At 37.1% G+C, this 16,295-nt stretch overlaps 1 protein-coding gene across 5 annotated transcripts in view; it reads left to right on the top strand.

Moving 5' to 3' along the window:
- The window catches only part of NCOA3 (nuclear receptor coactivator 3), an 83,642-nt gene that overhangs the window by 40,042 nt on the left and 27,305 nt on the right, over window positions 1-16,295 (top strand). For all 5 annotated transcript variants that reach the window (XR_013957899.1, XM_080628221.1, XM_080628220.1 and 2 more), the window contains exon 3: window positions 10,879-10,954. The gene's annotated coding sequence lies outside the window, so the exon portion shown is untranslated. The remainder of the gene's footprint in view (window positions 1-10,878; window positions 10,955-16,295) is intronic.

The following is a 16,295-nucleotide window of genomic DNA, read 5'->3' as shown; positions in this document are numbered from 1 at the left end:
TGAAGTCTGACTGAAGAGAAGAGAGAAGCAAGACCTGAAATCCAGAAGCCACCTTTTTTTTTAAATGAGAAGAGAAACGTGACTTTTAATTACACATCGTTATATACACCACCAAAACTCAGAGTTGCACAGTTCAAGGTTTCACTGAACTCTCTTCACTCTTCCTCTTTCATTGACCTCTGGCTCATAAGTGGTTGAAGCTTTGACTTTTAAAATACTGGATGTTCGGAATGATAGTGCTGTGGTTATCCCCTTAGTCTCTCTTAGGCTTAACCTATTACTAGGTAAGCTTCCCTGTAAAGCTCTGTCAACAAACCTTAGTAAAATCACATTTCATACTGGTAAAGAAGTCTCCATACAAGTTTTTTTGAGTAAAATAGGTTATATGGGTAAGTATATTTTTGCCACTGCGCTAAATCAATTCAAAAAAAAAAAAAAATAAAATACTTTTAAAAGTTTTAACAAATGTAAAATGTCAAGAAATACTAGATCAGTCTGGGGATCATACAGGTCACGGTAATTCTGTGCAACTGTCTTTTTCTTCAAATAAGCTTTCCCTATCGAGAATCATATCATGTGGGCTGGTTTTCTGCAGATTTTGTTTATTCAGGTGCTCAGTGATACTATCCTTTAGCATAGCTTTTACCATCTTACTGTGGATTGAAGACAGCTGAGACATGACTGTCAGATCCACCGGTCCATAGCTCCTGAGAGTCCCTCTAGATTTCTTTATGCCAGCAGGAGCTCCACCAGTCACTTGCAAGTGTTCTGATCCAGCAGGCATTGGTGATGAGGGATTGTGCAGTTTGGCTGTTCTGAAGATGCACATTTGAGCCCCTTTTCCTATGAAGAGTATTTGGTGACTGAACGATACCTCCAGTGTCTGGTTTATTTCTTCCTCTGTAACTCCTTAAAATTAATTCTGCTTCTCCAGCCAGTTTGCTACAAAGAAATGCTGTAAGTGGGTTTCTCTCCAGTATCTTTGGAGGTAAAGGCTAACATGAAATGATTTTCAGAGCTATGACTTTATGCTCTCTGCATGCCCATTTTATGCCTTTGCCATGAGGAGGTGCACCATCTCTCTGGCTGGCTTCCTGCTTCCGATGTGTTGTTTAAACATCTTTTTATTATCAGTCGGAGTTGGGTGCAAGGCACACTTCTCGTTCTTTTTTTAGTCCTGTATTTCCTGTTTACATTCAATTTACCATGTTCTAGGGGTGTTTCAGTTCTTCCCATGCAGACAAGCTTTCCACTTTTAAAATGCTTTTGTTCTCTGCTCCAAAGGCTGTGTAGGTGTACCAGCTATTACCCAGAGTTCGCTTGAGACCCAGCATCTTTTTTGTCTCTCTCCCTCCCTCCCTCCCCATTGTCATCACGGTACAGTCATCCAGTGACAATGTAATCACTTTTCCATCTTGAGGGATGGGGGTGTGTGGTGATGTCCTCGCATATCACTGGAGATGTGTAAATTAATATTCCACGCTGCTTTTAAACTGCATGTTGTTTTTAAAACACAACCAACCGTATAGAAGTATAACACCATCTTTGAGAATGCCTTTGATTTGTGTGCACAAGCATTAACTGATTCACGTGCTGGCTTTCTCCCCTCTCCCTCTCCCCCATTAAAACTATTTAAGATATTTCATTTTAATACTTTGAACTGGAGCTAAAAATGACACAATAGAATGAATAAATACAATATTGTAATGTACTAGAAATTTTAGAATATGTGTGTCATGCAGTCTGTATGTCTTTCTGTGGAAAAGGGTTTTGGCACAATTTTAAGTAGGTTTGGAAACTAAATCTTCACTCGATTCATGTAACACTAGTCTTAAGTTTTAAAAAGCTGGGAATTTGAGGTGATTGTAATAGTCAGTCTTTTTAGAGTGCCAATGTGTGTTCCTAGTAAAAAAGTCATATTAAAAATTAAGCTTAAGATTTGAAAGGCATTTTTGAACTCGTTCAAACAGAGTAATTTAATTTTAAGTAATACCCCTGTTGGTCTTATAACGATCCCCTAAATACTGTATCGAATTTGGAATGACATTTAGAAAGTCTTCTATATTTTAATCTATGAACGTCTGGTGAGTTCTGGTAGGAATTTGATCTTTTTTGTTTTCTGCTGTCTTCCGTATTTCTCTGAGGTTCTGATCTGCTTTCTGTGATGGCCGGGCCATAATTTTTTTGAGGTCCATAGAAATTGTAGGCTTTATTTGTTCCATGGATTTGCCCTTTTGTTTGATTTCTTTTATAAAATGTGTCCATCATATCTAGCCAGTTACTTTTTCTTCCTCTCTTGCGAAGATTTGCATTTTCTTTTCCTGTTTCATGACTTCTGCCCAATTCTTCTAAAAGCCGAGATCAGCTGAGAAATCCAGCAAGAAACAGACTAATTTGGTTATGGCACATAATGCTTCCTAACTGCATTTTACAGAATTATTCACATCTTTATGTTGCAAACAAAAAGGCTTGCCAGCCTTCCTCCCCCACCCCTGCACTATAGCTGTATAAGGCGCCTATTGTCTCCGCTCACATTGAGATGTCACAGATGTGTTCACTCTTCTGGGTTCTTTTCTCTCTTGCAGCTCTAATGACCGCTTCTCCTTTGATTCCTTTCTCAGGCAAATTGGCATAGGCTGTACAAAAAGAAATTTAGGTCACAAATAATCTTTAAATTATTCTACTTGAGTGAGAGGAAAGATTGAGCTGACTGTGGATTTGAATGTTCCGGAAATGCATGGCAAGATATGGCAAAATTTGTTTCATCCAACAAATACTATTTTGTCATCTCTGAGATCTTTGACTTTAGAGTATCACCAAAGGTGTGTGCAATTTTAGTGCAAAATGTAAGTGTGTAATTGAAAGAGAAAACTATATTTAAGCTTTTTTCCCCCTAGAGATGAAAAGCAGGTGTGTTCACCTGTACTGTTAGAACAACTATGAGTATTAGGAATGACTGATATAAATAAATACTTTTATGTATTTTCATTTCAAAATAAATATATATATTTTGTTTTATTTTGAGATTAGCTACTTCACTACTGGGTTCCCTGTCTGTTAGAACAGTGTATTTAAGGTTTAGCCCTACAGATAGGATGTAGCATTCCTGGAAGTACCTGGAATCCCACATGTGGAGCCTTTTGGCTCCAAACACTGAGGTGTCAAGGAAGCAACTTGTGCTTGCTCATGGACCATATTAGTTGCACAGATAGGCAGGTGGTTGAGTTGAGCAGGCAGTAGCAGTCATCTTCTATTCATTAAAAATGATTTTTTCTGTAAGCAAACACATTCCTTTTCACATGCCCCTAAGACATGCTATTTGTGTGGAGAAAAATCAAGTGCTTACAGAAACAGGAAACTATTTTGTGCTTTGCATTACATTTCTGAACTGTCTTGTACCAACATCCTTTTATGGTTGGCTGCTTTATTTTCCAGTTAAAACTAGCATTGTGTTTAAAGTGTACTAGCAGGTCACACTCTTCATCTCTTCTGTAGGCTGAGTTTTGCCTGTTGTCTAGTCCTAGTTAAAAGACTTTAAATTACCCAAAAGGTAAAACCCCACAGATACAGCATCATTTCTAGTTGTTTTACAGGATGCTGTGATTAAACATGTTAACTAAGTTACTGAAGCTGCTTCTCATTACTGTTTGTTGTTAGTTTGTAACAACAGAATACTATTCCCTCAAATATTTGTGCCCTTGAAAGTGGTGTGTATTTCAGCTGGCTGTAAATTTATGACAGCAGGCCACAATTTATGACATACTTTTTAAAGAGGGTAATCAATGCTTCTGTCCAGAGTAGAATGGGGGCAGCAAAACAGTTAGATCATTGCAAAAATGCTAAGTTACTTACAGCTTTTAATTGAGATGTTTGTTTCTTAAATATGCCAACACAAAAAGAGTGGTTAAAGTGCTTTTTCAGCTGTGCAATTCTAATTAAAAATATTTTTGCTCTGCAACTTGACTCTTGAAAATTTACTCCTTCAGGTAAGCAGTTTTCTTAATAGCCAATCTCTATACCTACTGAATTGGTGAATACTTCCAATTCACATACACAATTCAAAGACTGGAAATACTGGGGGTGAGCATCCATTACTAGTAACAGTTGTAAAATGCAAAAAAGTTAATCTGTTTTGAATGCTTTTCTGAGTATTGTTTTCAGAAGTTCAAAAGCTGGTATTAAGCTTGGCATCTACTTGATGGAGATCGGGTGTCAGAAACTGATAGTGTCTGCAGTAAATGTTTCATTCTGTCAAAACCAGTCAGTTTTTCCCGTTGTCTGAAGGCATCTTGGTATTGTTAGAGATTTTGAACCAAATGTAAAATGACTTCTGTCTCTAAATTTAAGCTTGCAATGGACAGGCTTTTGTAAGGAAATTGCTGATACTTTGCCTAATTTTTAACTGCTGCTTTGGAAAACTGTTCACATTATAAACATGGTTTATATAAAACAGTCATCTGTGTAAAATGAGTAAGATTTTGGCATGATAAGCTCTGATTCTAACAATGCCATAGCACTAAATGAGTTAATGCTAATTGTAATACTGTAGTTGTGTTTACGTTCCCTTGCTCTCGAAATCAAGCAAGCAGTCTTTGCTGCCCTGAGACCTTGGTAGAGTAGAATGTCAGAACAAAATATTGCATGCATGTAATATATGAAAATGTACATGAACTCATTCAGAGTCACAGGAAGAAGAATAGACTTGCTGATAGCACATTTAGAGCTTCAGGAAAACGAATGGACTTGTTGATGACTTGGAGAAGGATCCATGTGTATTTACTGAAACAATCTCAGTTTAGTTGATTATGTTTCCTGTTTTCACCAAGAACTTTGTAAGTACTCCTGCTTTTGAAGTGTCAGTGTACTGCTACCTCAAGGAAAATAGTAGTTGTTGCTACTGAAACTTGCCAATTGAATTCTTACTGTATTGAAGCTATATTTGGGAAGTTGCTTCCTCCATTGTAAAAGAAAACTAATTCCTAAGTCATTGTTAAATTAAGGTAAGAGCTCTTGTGTCCTTATCAGATCACGTTGGACAATATCTCTGTCGCCGTGTTACCTTCCAGGAGCTGCTCTGTTCTACAAGAAAAAAGCACCCCATAACGTTGGGTGATTTTTATTTTTTTTTCCCCATAAAAGAGTTGTCCCAATTTTTTAAGTTGTGCTGGGAATCCCATCTAGTATCTACTAACAGTTATTGCTTTGCATTTGCATTTGATACGTTTGTTACTTAGTTTTTGCCAGTCGTCCCTTTGCACTGGACTTTATGATGACAGTGATTAAAGTTTGCACTGAAAGGGGAGTTACATTATTGTAATGTCTCAAAATTGTGTAAGAATTGAATTCATATATTGATAAGGCGTGAGACAACCTTTCCTCAGGTAAGTTGAAGTTAGAAGTGATTAAAAAGACATAAATAATGTTTTCTGATATTTATGGTCAAACTGATAGTTCCATGTTCTAAGGCTCTGGGTTGATGTCCTTTTCTAATTTAGAGAGATTTTGTACTTTGGACTGATCTTTAAAAGATTTAGGACTACATAATTCCATTTTAGCAAATTATGTGAATAAATTCAAGCTTACTTCCTAATGAAGCTGACATTGTGATATGTAGAGACATGTTCTACAGCTTGCATTCTTACTAACTTGCGGATTATGTCATGTGTTAATTGGCATGGAATCACTTATGAATTAGTTGTATATAGAGCTGGAAAGTGGTTCTTCAATGATGTTGATATTCTCTTGTGAGCTCTGGCAGGGGTATTTTGTCTTGCAAATGGAACACTTACATAAAATATCCCTTTTTATTTTAATTTTTTTCTTTAGAATTTAATTGCTGTTAGTAATAGTAGAGAGGTTTGTGCGCTGGTCACAGTACAGTCTCTTTCCATAGTACCCACTGTTTCTTGAAAGGATGGTGGGAAGAAGTGTTTTCCACTTTTAGAACTGCATTAAGTATTAATATAACACCTAAGTAGACCATGTGTATTTGAGTCAACTACTAATTTGCCTGAGTTTCTTCTGCTGTTAAAATGTCTGAAGGTCCAGAAAAGAATGGTGGTAGCCTGTGCTTTCTTACCAGTTCAGCAGTTATCAAGTCCCATTATGGTAGCCCAGACATCACATCCTATTTCTTTCTTTGTGGCATTTGAGCTTGGGATTTCTTTTCTTTCTGTATGTATTTATTAAATCTAAAATTATTTTTTAAGTAACTGTTGTTACTAACTCTGCCAATACAAGTCTATAAGGATTTACCTATGTTAAAAACATTCTAAATATATTCTAAAACCACACAACTGATGCTAGCAGCAATATTGAAAGCCCAAATTACCTCTTCCAGTACAGTGGCTTGGAAATAAATTAAGATTGAAGCCCTCTTCAGTATTATTTTGGCCTGCTGTTTTCAAGCATGCAAATTCTTGCTGCCAGCCTCATGCAAGTAGGTGGTGTGGATGCATCATGCCCAGTTGCCTTTCACTTACAAGAGCTGTATCCTGACAAACACGTCTAGCCAAAGAAGTTGGCTTTTCACAGCTGAGTTACGAGGGCAGCAGTTGTTCTGAGTCTAAAATGTGGCTCACGTGTCTTTGGACCTGTGATGAGACGCAGAAACCACTTTACCACAGGGCTTGGTGCGGAAGCTAATGGGTGAGAAACTGTTACAAGTGTTCAGCAGTACATGGTAGAGGTGTAAGCATAGAGACTAGTCTTTTTTATAAGTGAGTTCACTGGAGCCCCCCTTTTCTCTTTCATTTTATTTGTTATAGCAGGGTCCTGTATCTATTGCTGTGACTAGAAACAGGGATGTATAGGAAACAAATTAACAAGTAATGACACTTCAGAAATAGAGCACACACATTATTTATCAGAGGAACAGGAGACGCGCTCTGAGTGTGTGCCTCTGACCATCCTTTAACTGAAAGAGTCCTGTCATATTAATACATGCAAAGTGAACAAGGCTCAAGTTAATTGTCATGTCTGAAAAATAGCTCAGGAGTGCATAGTGCTTACTAAACACTGCAGGGGAATTGGTAAATGAAACCTGACAAGGCTTGAAGAATTATAGTCTCCCTAAGACAGAAGGTTTAGTACAAAAAGGATGTGTGCTGAGTTAAGATTATTTAACATGTTGCAACAAGGTGTGTGCTTCACTGGCTACGAGAGGCTTAATTTTTTTATTTTTAGCTAACAGCCCTGACTCAGTGAAGGCTCCAAGGCAGTTATTTATTATCTCCTGAATGACCTTTTTGGCTGACGGGGTGGGGCAAAAAAGAGCAGAGAATGATCAAACACATATATTTTGGAATAGTACTTTTAGTTATTGTACTGATGGAAGCGCTAGATTAGGATAGTGGTGTATCAGTATAATTTGCTGTTTGCTTCATAATGTAAGTATAGCTGCTTTAATCTTAAATGATAAGACTTTCCAGTACAAAATAGTTACAGTACACCAAAACCTCTGTTAACTCAGTGTACTTGAGTCTCTTTAGCTGTTTCTGTAGTTTGTACTTTCAGATTCACAAAGCTGTAGTTAAAGTTCATTGGCATTTTATCTGCTGCATTTTTTCCCTCTGCCAGAGGTTTAAAAATATGTTGGTTTTATGTGCTGTAGTTGGAAGTGTATTTGATTTCTTTCTTAAACAGGCTCATTAATTACTTCTGAAACATTTAAAGAGGGTTACAGAGACTGTCCTTGTCACATCTTCTTTCAAAAAGTAGACATTGTTTTTGCCATATCTGGCACATTTGACTGTGAATATAAAATATTTTTAACCTTAAGAATGGTGCAGCCTTAGCTGTCTGTCATATTGTTGTTGTTGTCTGTGCCACAGGCAATAATATGCCTTGTCACTTAGCTATCTCATCCACGCTCTAATGTAATGTTCCTTCTTGTATGTGTTTTAAAAATTGAATTGAAAACTGGACTGTGTGTAATAATGAAAATTAAATTTGGTAGCCAGGCTCTGCTGGATGCCCAGTTTCTCTTTGGTGTAAACTGAGTATCTCTAGCTCATTCTGAAGGTGGGGAAATAAGTTGAAGGTCACTATGTTGAGCTTACTGAGATGAAAACCTATCAAACAATGTTTTTGTTTGAGCACTCACGTTTTTTTGGTTGGGCAGGTTTTAGACAGGAAATAGTATGTTCACATGTTGAAAGTGGTACTGGGGCAGTGAGAGCTGAGGGAGAAACTGCTCGTACAGCCCCAGATGCTGAGCTTTTACAAGAATACCAAGACTGGCAATCACTTGGTGCACGGCTGTGCTTTGATACTGTAATATCACTCTGATACTCTAATAGGCACTGTAATAACCTAAACTAATTCATGTGAAGCAGAACAGAAACAGTGTTGAATTAAAATATTTTATGTATTAAAAGGGTTAAGGAGTTGGCTCTTACTGCTGTACTCAGAAGAGGAGACATGTAGTAGGTTTAGAGTAGGGATAACCGAGTTGAGTGGTCAGTTTCCAGTATGTAAAAGATACAGCTTTCATTAGCAAGAAAAGACCAAGTAGTATTGAAAAAGAGGGATGTATTTTATTTTTTCATTTAAGTCATATAATGGTTTGAGTTGGAAGGGATCTTAAAGCTCATCCAGTTCCAGCACCCTGCCATGGGCCGGGACACCTTCCTCTAGACCAGATTGCTCCAAGCCCCATCCAACCTGGCCTTGAACACTTCCAGGCATGGGAAAGTCATCAGCTTCTCTGGGCAGCCTCTGCCAGTAGATGATAACAATGTAATGACTTATTAGATTATAAAATTTTAATAACCTGTTTTATTTATAGTGGCAGTAACTTGAGGTCAAATTTACTTTTGATATATGGCAAAATTTTGCTGTATTGTATCTTGTCTTAACTTTATGATTTGCTGATAGGGTTTTCATCTCTCCTTGAGGTTGGTTTGATTTCATCCTGCTCTGTGAAACACAATTCAGAGTATCTGTGTGGGTTGCCCTGCAGACAACAGTTGACAGTTCTCATAGGATGGGGCTCTGCAGCATTTGTCCAGACCAGATGAGTGAAATGCTACTCTAGGTGCCTTTGCTAACCCTTTTCTAACCCATGAAGAGCCTTCAGATTGTTCTAACCCATTAAAAGCCTTCAGTAGCTTTTAGTTACTTTACTGCAGCACTTCTTTGGGAAGTTGTATTCCATCTGTTTAAACAGCTCAGATATTGACATCCATTGAATTAATATTTGAGAGGAATATGAAGGGAATATTCTAAAACTAATTTATATAGCGTCAAAGTTTTTATGTGGTCTTCAAATTAATACATTTTCAGGGTTCTTCTCTTTACCCTTGCATTTCCAGTCATACAGAATCCTTTTGATACTTGTGAGTGTTGAATCTTCCACCTTTAAGAGATTTTGTGATGTTAATTTCTGCTACTTGGGTTAACTTCTTAGTGAGACCTATTTGTGATTCTCTTTAACTGCTTTTGTTTATCTAGTTTACCAAGCTGCTGTAGAAATTTGATGAGAAAGCTTGCACATGAGAGTGAACAGTGAATGTGATTTATAACCTTTTTGTTTAATAAATTCTGTCCAGTGGAGATCTCAGAAAACAGCCATTGTTTGGCTATAAGACCATAGCTAGATAGGAAGTTATCACTGAGTGTAGTGTAAGTCTGGTTTAGCATTTTTACAGAAATAAACAGCTGAAGGATTTAATTTTCTGTGATACCCAAATGTTTCTGATACTGCATCATAATATGGCTTAAATCTTTCTTTCTTTTTTTTTTTTCCTTCTATTTTTCCTTGTGTGTGCTTTTGTTCTGGTTTCCATGATTAGCAGAGGTTGATTTAGCATAAAATGGTGTTACAGAAGTCTTTAATTAGGAGACAATTTACTCTTGATGCTTACTTTTACGTGACCACGTTGTCAATCAACCTTCTAATTAGTAATTCCAGTTGGTATAAATAAAGCTACAATCAGTATTGTCAGAGGAATGGTTAAACCAGCAGATGAATGCACATACAACCAGTTGATACGAAAAGCTTCAGTTTAATTTCTTAAGAAATGTGGTACTCGACTAAAACTCATTTACCTGCCTGCTGGTGATTACCTATTAAGTAGTCTGGGTAGAAGTATCAATTTTGAAACTCTTGATTTTGGATAGGACTATGGTGTGTGCTTACATGTGAATGGCTCATAAATAATTCCCAAGAGCAATTTATTTTTCTAATTAGCTTCAACAGCCCCTGCTTTACGTAGTGCTTTAAGCAGTTTTCAGTAAATCAATTCAAGCACACAGCTGTTGTTTAAAACTTTTTCTAAGTTACTGTAATTCTCTGTAGAGACCCAGAATCCCACTAATTAGTACACTTAATCATACCTTGTATAAAATGCGTGATAATGTGGATTAATCATTCCTACAATTTCACACAGAAACCTGAGTGTTCATAGCTCTGAAATCAGTTTGCTATTCTCAGGTGATAAGTTATGTACCAGGCAGTGTGTACAGGCTGACATAGTGGCTACACACTGAAGTTTTACATGCCAGTCATAATTTTACAAACCAATTAATTTGGGGCTGCAGCTTTTATATTAGGACTTAAAATTTACTAAGATCAACCATCTACAGCAGTTTCATTATTTCTTCCAAAGGTAAAAAAAAAAAATTATTACATTTAAATATATTTGGTTGTGAAAGGAGATCCAGCTTACCTGTGACATTTGTGATATTAAGACTTTTGAGCTGTTTAGCAGATAGCCAAGATGACAGTTAGTTGCAGTGATTGGGAGTTTTAAAGTCATTTGACATTAAAATAGCTCACTATTGAGTGCTTACTTTTTTGGCAAGTTTATTAATATTAGATGAAAAAATTCAAGCAAGCCTTTTTTCTTTTTTAATAAAGCCTTTTTTATTTTTCAGGATGTGACTTAAAATGACTTCTGATTCTGAAGGTCCTCTGAAAAATACGCTGTGCTTGAATGTTTGCTAAGGACAAGTAAGTGACTGATTTTGTAATTGACCAATATGTACCTGGATAGTTATTACATTATCGTTTTTAGAGTTATAATTTACAAATTGTACATGCAAGTATATGAGGCGTGTTCTTAAAAAGAGGAAGAAGAGAAATCACCCTCCCCACCCCTTTGCTTCCCTACTGTCATAAAGTGAGTTTTCTAAGTTTTTCTTGCTGAATCCTGTATGTGTTGCTGGGAACATCAGTTGTTTCTGTTGTCAGACTTGTAACGATTAGAATCTTTGCACAGTTCCAAGAATATTGTGAAACAGAAGTTTCACTGGAAAGCTCTCATACTTCCTATATTTGAGGGAAATGTAAGTTTGAAATAACAAGTTTTCATTAAGAACACAGAATTGCTGAATGGAATTTCCTCTAGTTTTATTTATATCAAGTGAAATTTAAATATTTGGGGCTTCTCTTAGCATAAACCGGCTATTCCATTAGAGTTTGCATCGTAAAAAATTGTGACTCATCTCTTGGTTTTTAGAGAGCAGGGTTATATTTAGTATTTTGACATTACATACAATTAAAAAAAATCCAGACCATCCTCATGATTCACTGGAAAGGACTGATTTGATTGAATTCTTCATAATTGGTTTATTCTGTGGAACACGAAGAACCAGCTTATGCTTTTTCCCTAGCAAATTTTTCAAACAAGAAATCAGCTTAGACAGATGAGCTTCCAAGCACGCAAGATATAAGTACATGTGTTTGGTATGGGAAAATGTTGATGGCTTCATGGGACCAAAGAAGTACTAAAACTCTTTTTATGGAAATAATACTTTTTTTTTTTTTTCCCAGATAGCTTGGATATGTTTTAAATTAGTATTGTATAGCTGTGCTTTGTGGGATTTGGGTTTTTGTGTGTGTGTGGTCAACAATTGCAGCTAAACAAACATAAAAACTAAATCTGAAGCATCCAATTGTTTGTATTTTTGGGCCCCTGTTAGGACAAACCCTTCCCAGTTGTCATGTCCTGTTTGGTGAATAGGTCTTTCAGCTACAGCTACTGAGAACACAGGCACAAAGAGATAATGCTTGAGTTTGAGAAGGAAACCAGTGCTTTGAAAGACAAACTACCACAAAGTGGTCTAGTGGGTGCTGTTCAGTTGGTAGCTTTCCAGTTAGTGAGAGGATGAGGCAAGACTGGGGAAGAAACTATAACACCAAGCTAAAACTTTTTGCTTACCATCCTTAGTATTTCTCAATGTCCTTTTTACTCGAGTGCTGCCTAGGAAATGGTTTAGGAGCTTTCCCAATTTCAAACCTACTGTATTGTCAGCATATACATCCTTTTCTTGGTAGTCCAGGACAGAACTGTAGAAGCTAATTTTATCTATTTATTTTTAGCCTGTCAAAATATCGAAACTCTGACAGGTTGCAAAATACTAGTCCTAAATGCTGATTATTTTAAATTCTAGGTCTTTGTTTGGAAGGCTGTACATATATTGTCACAATAATTACTAGAACTTGTTTCACGTGCAAATCTCGGTATGTTTTTAACAATCCATCTGTATTTTTCACTAAAAATAAATAGCCCTGACCTGTGAACAGTATTATAGTATGTTGCAAAGGATGTAGATGTGCACCTTATTAATAGTTACAAGTGTTTTTTCAATGCACATACTGATGAGCAAAAAGGTCTTTGTTATTTTTTGTTTTCTTGTTTCCCATTTTTGATATGTGAGAAAGTTTGGAAAAATGTGGGTTATATATGAATATATATGAACTCAAGTAGTAATGCAGAAACTAGTACTTAGTGTTGGCAAATAATCATGAAAGTTTGGAATGTTGAACCATGTTTTACATCATCTTGGTTCTTCTCAGACTTGTGTTGAGTATAAACTTTGGAGGGCGCTGGACGTATTTGCTTCTGTTCAACTTTAAGATTCTCTGTTTCATACAGATGTATACCTGTCTAAGTCATTTGGCAAGAGATAGGGCTTTGTTTTTCAAATAACTTTTGAAAAACCATATTAGGCAGAACAGAGTGTGGCTTTGTGTCATCTCTTCAATAGCTATGTGGAATGTAGCATAGAATGCTTTTATTTTATTAACTGCTTGGTGAAAATAACCAGGGATTCCAGTACAGTGGAGCAACATGGACAGTTTAATTTAGAAATTAAAATTAGTTGCTCATGCTGATGTCATCAGACTAGCAGACATTTACAGTACTGTTCACTACGTGGCCTTAAAATTTTTCAGTCCCAAGAAATACTCTATAAATGATATAAAGTAGGAACAGATCAATTTTCCATAAATCTAGTTGTTTATCACTGGGTAGAATTTCTATTCAGCATTTCTTCATCCTTCTATGTAATCAGTCTGCTGTGGCTTTCTGCATTTTAAGCAAGTACTTATATACGAATTTCATTGAGAAATACATAGTAGTGCGTATTGACGGGCTTATAATACTCACTGCTATCATAATTATTTAAAATTTAACATAATTTCTTATATTTGGCTGGTTTTATGTAATAATTGAGTCAAATTCAGCTAGTTTTTGGGTGTATTTTAATTATACAATAGATAAAATTTCACTGTGTAATTCTTTTCTTCAAAAAATGCTTTGCTTAGGTAGATAATACTGTGCAGTGTAACTAGCAGAGGAGTCAGCATTATAGGTTCATTGAGTCAGAAATAATGCAATTTCCTCTTAGCTCAGAAAGTAAGTTTACAAAAATGGCTGTATTGAACTTTTTTGCCTCTAGTAGTAAAAGTGCATGAAAGTTTAAACTTTAGAAAGCAGAGATTTAGAGCTGTCTTCTGAAATAATGATTAGCTTCAGAAGAATGATGCTCGAAGGGCTGGATCACCTCTCCTATGGAGACTGGCTGAGAGAGCTGGCTTGTTGAGCCTGGAGAAAATAAGGCTCAGGGAAGACCTTAGAATAACTTTCAGTGCCTAAAGGGGCCAACAAGAAAATCTGAAGAGGGACTTTTTACAAGGGCCTGTAGGGACAGGACAAGGGGGAATGGCTTTAACCTGCCAGAGAGGAGATTGAGATGAGCTCTTAGGCAGAAGCTCTTCCCTGTGAGGGTGCTGAGGCGCTGGCACAGGGTGCCCAGGAAAGCTGTGGCTGCCCCATCCCTGGCAGTGTTCAAGGCCAGGTTGGATGGGGCTTGGAGCAACCTGCTCTAGTGGAAGGTGTCCCTGCTCGTGGTGGGGGTTGGAACTGGTCCCTTCCAACACAAACCACTCTGATTCTATGAAAATTCCCCCAAAATAGATTTCTTTTTGGAAAAACTTTTTAGCTCACTAGAAATTACAGGTTTATCTTGAATGAATAAGTGTAACACCTGGTACTTTCTAACTGGTGATTACTTTCATTATTAACTCACTGAATAATAGCTTTTGTGAATATTTCCTGTAGGAGGGAAATTAGTTTGACTGTTAACAATTTGTACTGTAAATCCATCTGTAGGGGGAAGCAGCTTCTGTAATTTCCTTAGCTAAACAGTTAGAGAGTTGTTCTAGGCACTACATCCCTGCCCAGGCTGTAATGATACTCTTAGGGAAAGGAAAATACATGTACAGGGACTCTGCAGCTTCAGGCCTGAATAAACTATCACAAGTTATTTGGGTGTAATAGTAGGGAAACAGCCTACACATATTACCTAATTTTTCCTTCCTTCTCCAAGCGTCTATATTTAGGCACTGCAAGATTTTCTTAAATAGAAGCAGGATTGCATTCTCTGATAGGTATCATGTCTCTGAGACAAAACATAGTAATTTTTGTTTTTCTATTTAATCATATTGTGAGTTATCTGTCAATAGGGGTGGATGTTAAACCAGAAATGACATTTCATTCTAAATCATTTAATGCAGCCCTGTTACCTGTGTAATTACATTCAATTGAAATGTCTGTCTCCTAGCTCAAATTTTCAACTATTTAACGTATTTTAAATCTTTCCTTCTCTTAAATAGAATTTACTGCTGGCTTCTGACGTACTTGGTGTGCCCACACCCTTCCTGAGCTATCCTTAAGCCTTATATTTTAAGCTCTTCCTTTCTTTTTCCGCAGTGGCTCTTAACCCTGCAACTCTGTGCTCTGCCTGTGAATGCAGTTCCAGGGAGGGAGGCACCAGTCCTGGAGTGTGCGTGTGTCACCTACAGAATGACTCCAGGACTCAGCCTTAGCCGCGAGCTCTGTAGGCACAGACCTTATGAGTCATATGTTCTGTGAGCTTCAGATAATCAGCTGCTTTTCGCATGATCATAGCCTGTTTGTGTTATCTGGTTTTGGAACTGCTTATTTGTTCAGTGAGTAGTTTTTCATTCCGCTGCTTAATTGTAGAAAATGCGATCTGCGCAGTTGCTCAGTGCTACACTGTCATCTAGTGGCATAACAGTGTATTTTTCTTGGTCTTCACCTAAGGTGAGCTGCTGTAAATGTATTTGAGAGGTTTTCCCCTGGAGGAATATATGGTCTCTCTGTATATTGGGTTTTGTATAATCCCTCCATGGCATCCAGGTTTTGTATCAAATATTTAGATATAAACCAAATTTCTCATCTATGCCTATGTAGTCCTTGACTTCACTTACAGAGTTGGGTATCTTTTGGAATTGTTTATTTCAAATGCAAGGTTATGTTTCACTGTTGGTTTTAATTTTATTGTGATGCACAGAGTATATTATCTTTCTTCTCCTGGTGTCTGTCAAATGGGTGAGGACTGGTTATGAATACAATTTTATGTCAAGTATTATAACATTTGCTTAGCTGCAGAGAGAGCTCGTGCTTTAAACAGATGCCATTTTACTTCTGAGCTTTGTACACGTGCCAGGATAATCCAGTGTGTACTCCTCAGTGCGGCAGCACTCCTCTGTCCTGTCTAGTTTTCAAAGGTTGTATTGCTATAAGAATGGCCTTTTAAATTCCCCACCTGCAGACACCCTGTAATAACAGCATCAGCTATTGCAAGCAGCTTCCATGCTGCTTCATGCAAATATGTTCTTGTGTGCTTTTGCCCTTTCATTTTAGACTTCAGAAGGAACTGAAGCAGTATTATATTTTTTGTCATAAAAAGCCAGTAAGCAAAAAAATCCAGTCAGTCAGGGTTAGTACATCAGAAGTAATACACACACTTCTCTTCTTCAGATGTCTTGTCCTGGAAGCGGTTGGTTAGGGTTGGTTTTCTTTGCTGCAAAGGTACACTGCTGACTTGAGTTTAACTAAGTTCTTGTTCACCAGGGTGGCCAGGTCCTGTTCAGCAGACGTGCTTTGAGTCAGTTGGTGACCAGCCTCCGATATCTTAACGTAAACTTCATTTAAGTGAAAGTGTGTCTATCAGTTCTTTGTCCTTGTGATATGTGATCACCA

Source organism: Psittacula echo, assembly GCF_963264785.1.
Source record: "Psittacula echo genome assembly, chromosome: 12".
NCBI classification, from domain to species: Eukaryota; Metazoa; Chordata; class Aves; order Psittaciformes; family Psittacidae; genus Psittacula; species Psittacula echo.
This window is presented reverse-complemented; position numbering and strand designations above follow the sequence as displayed.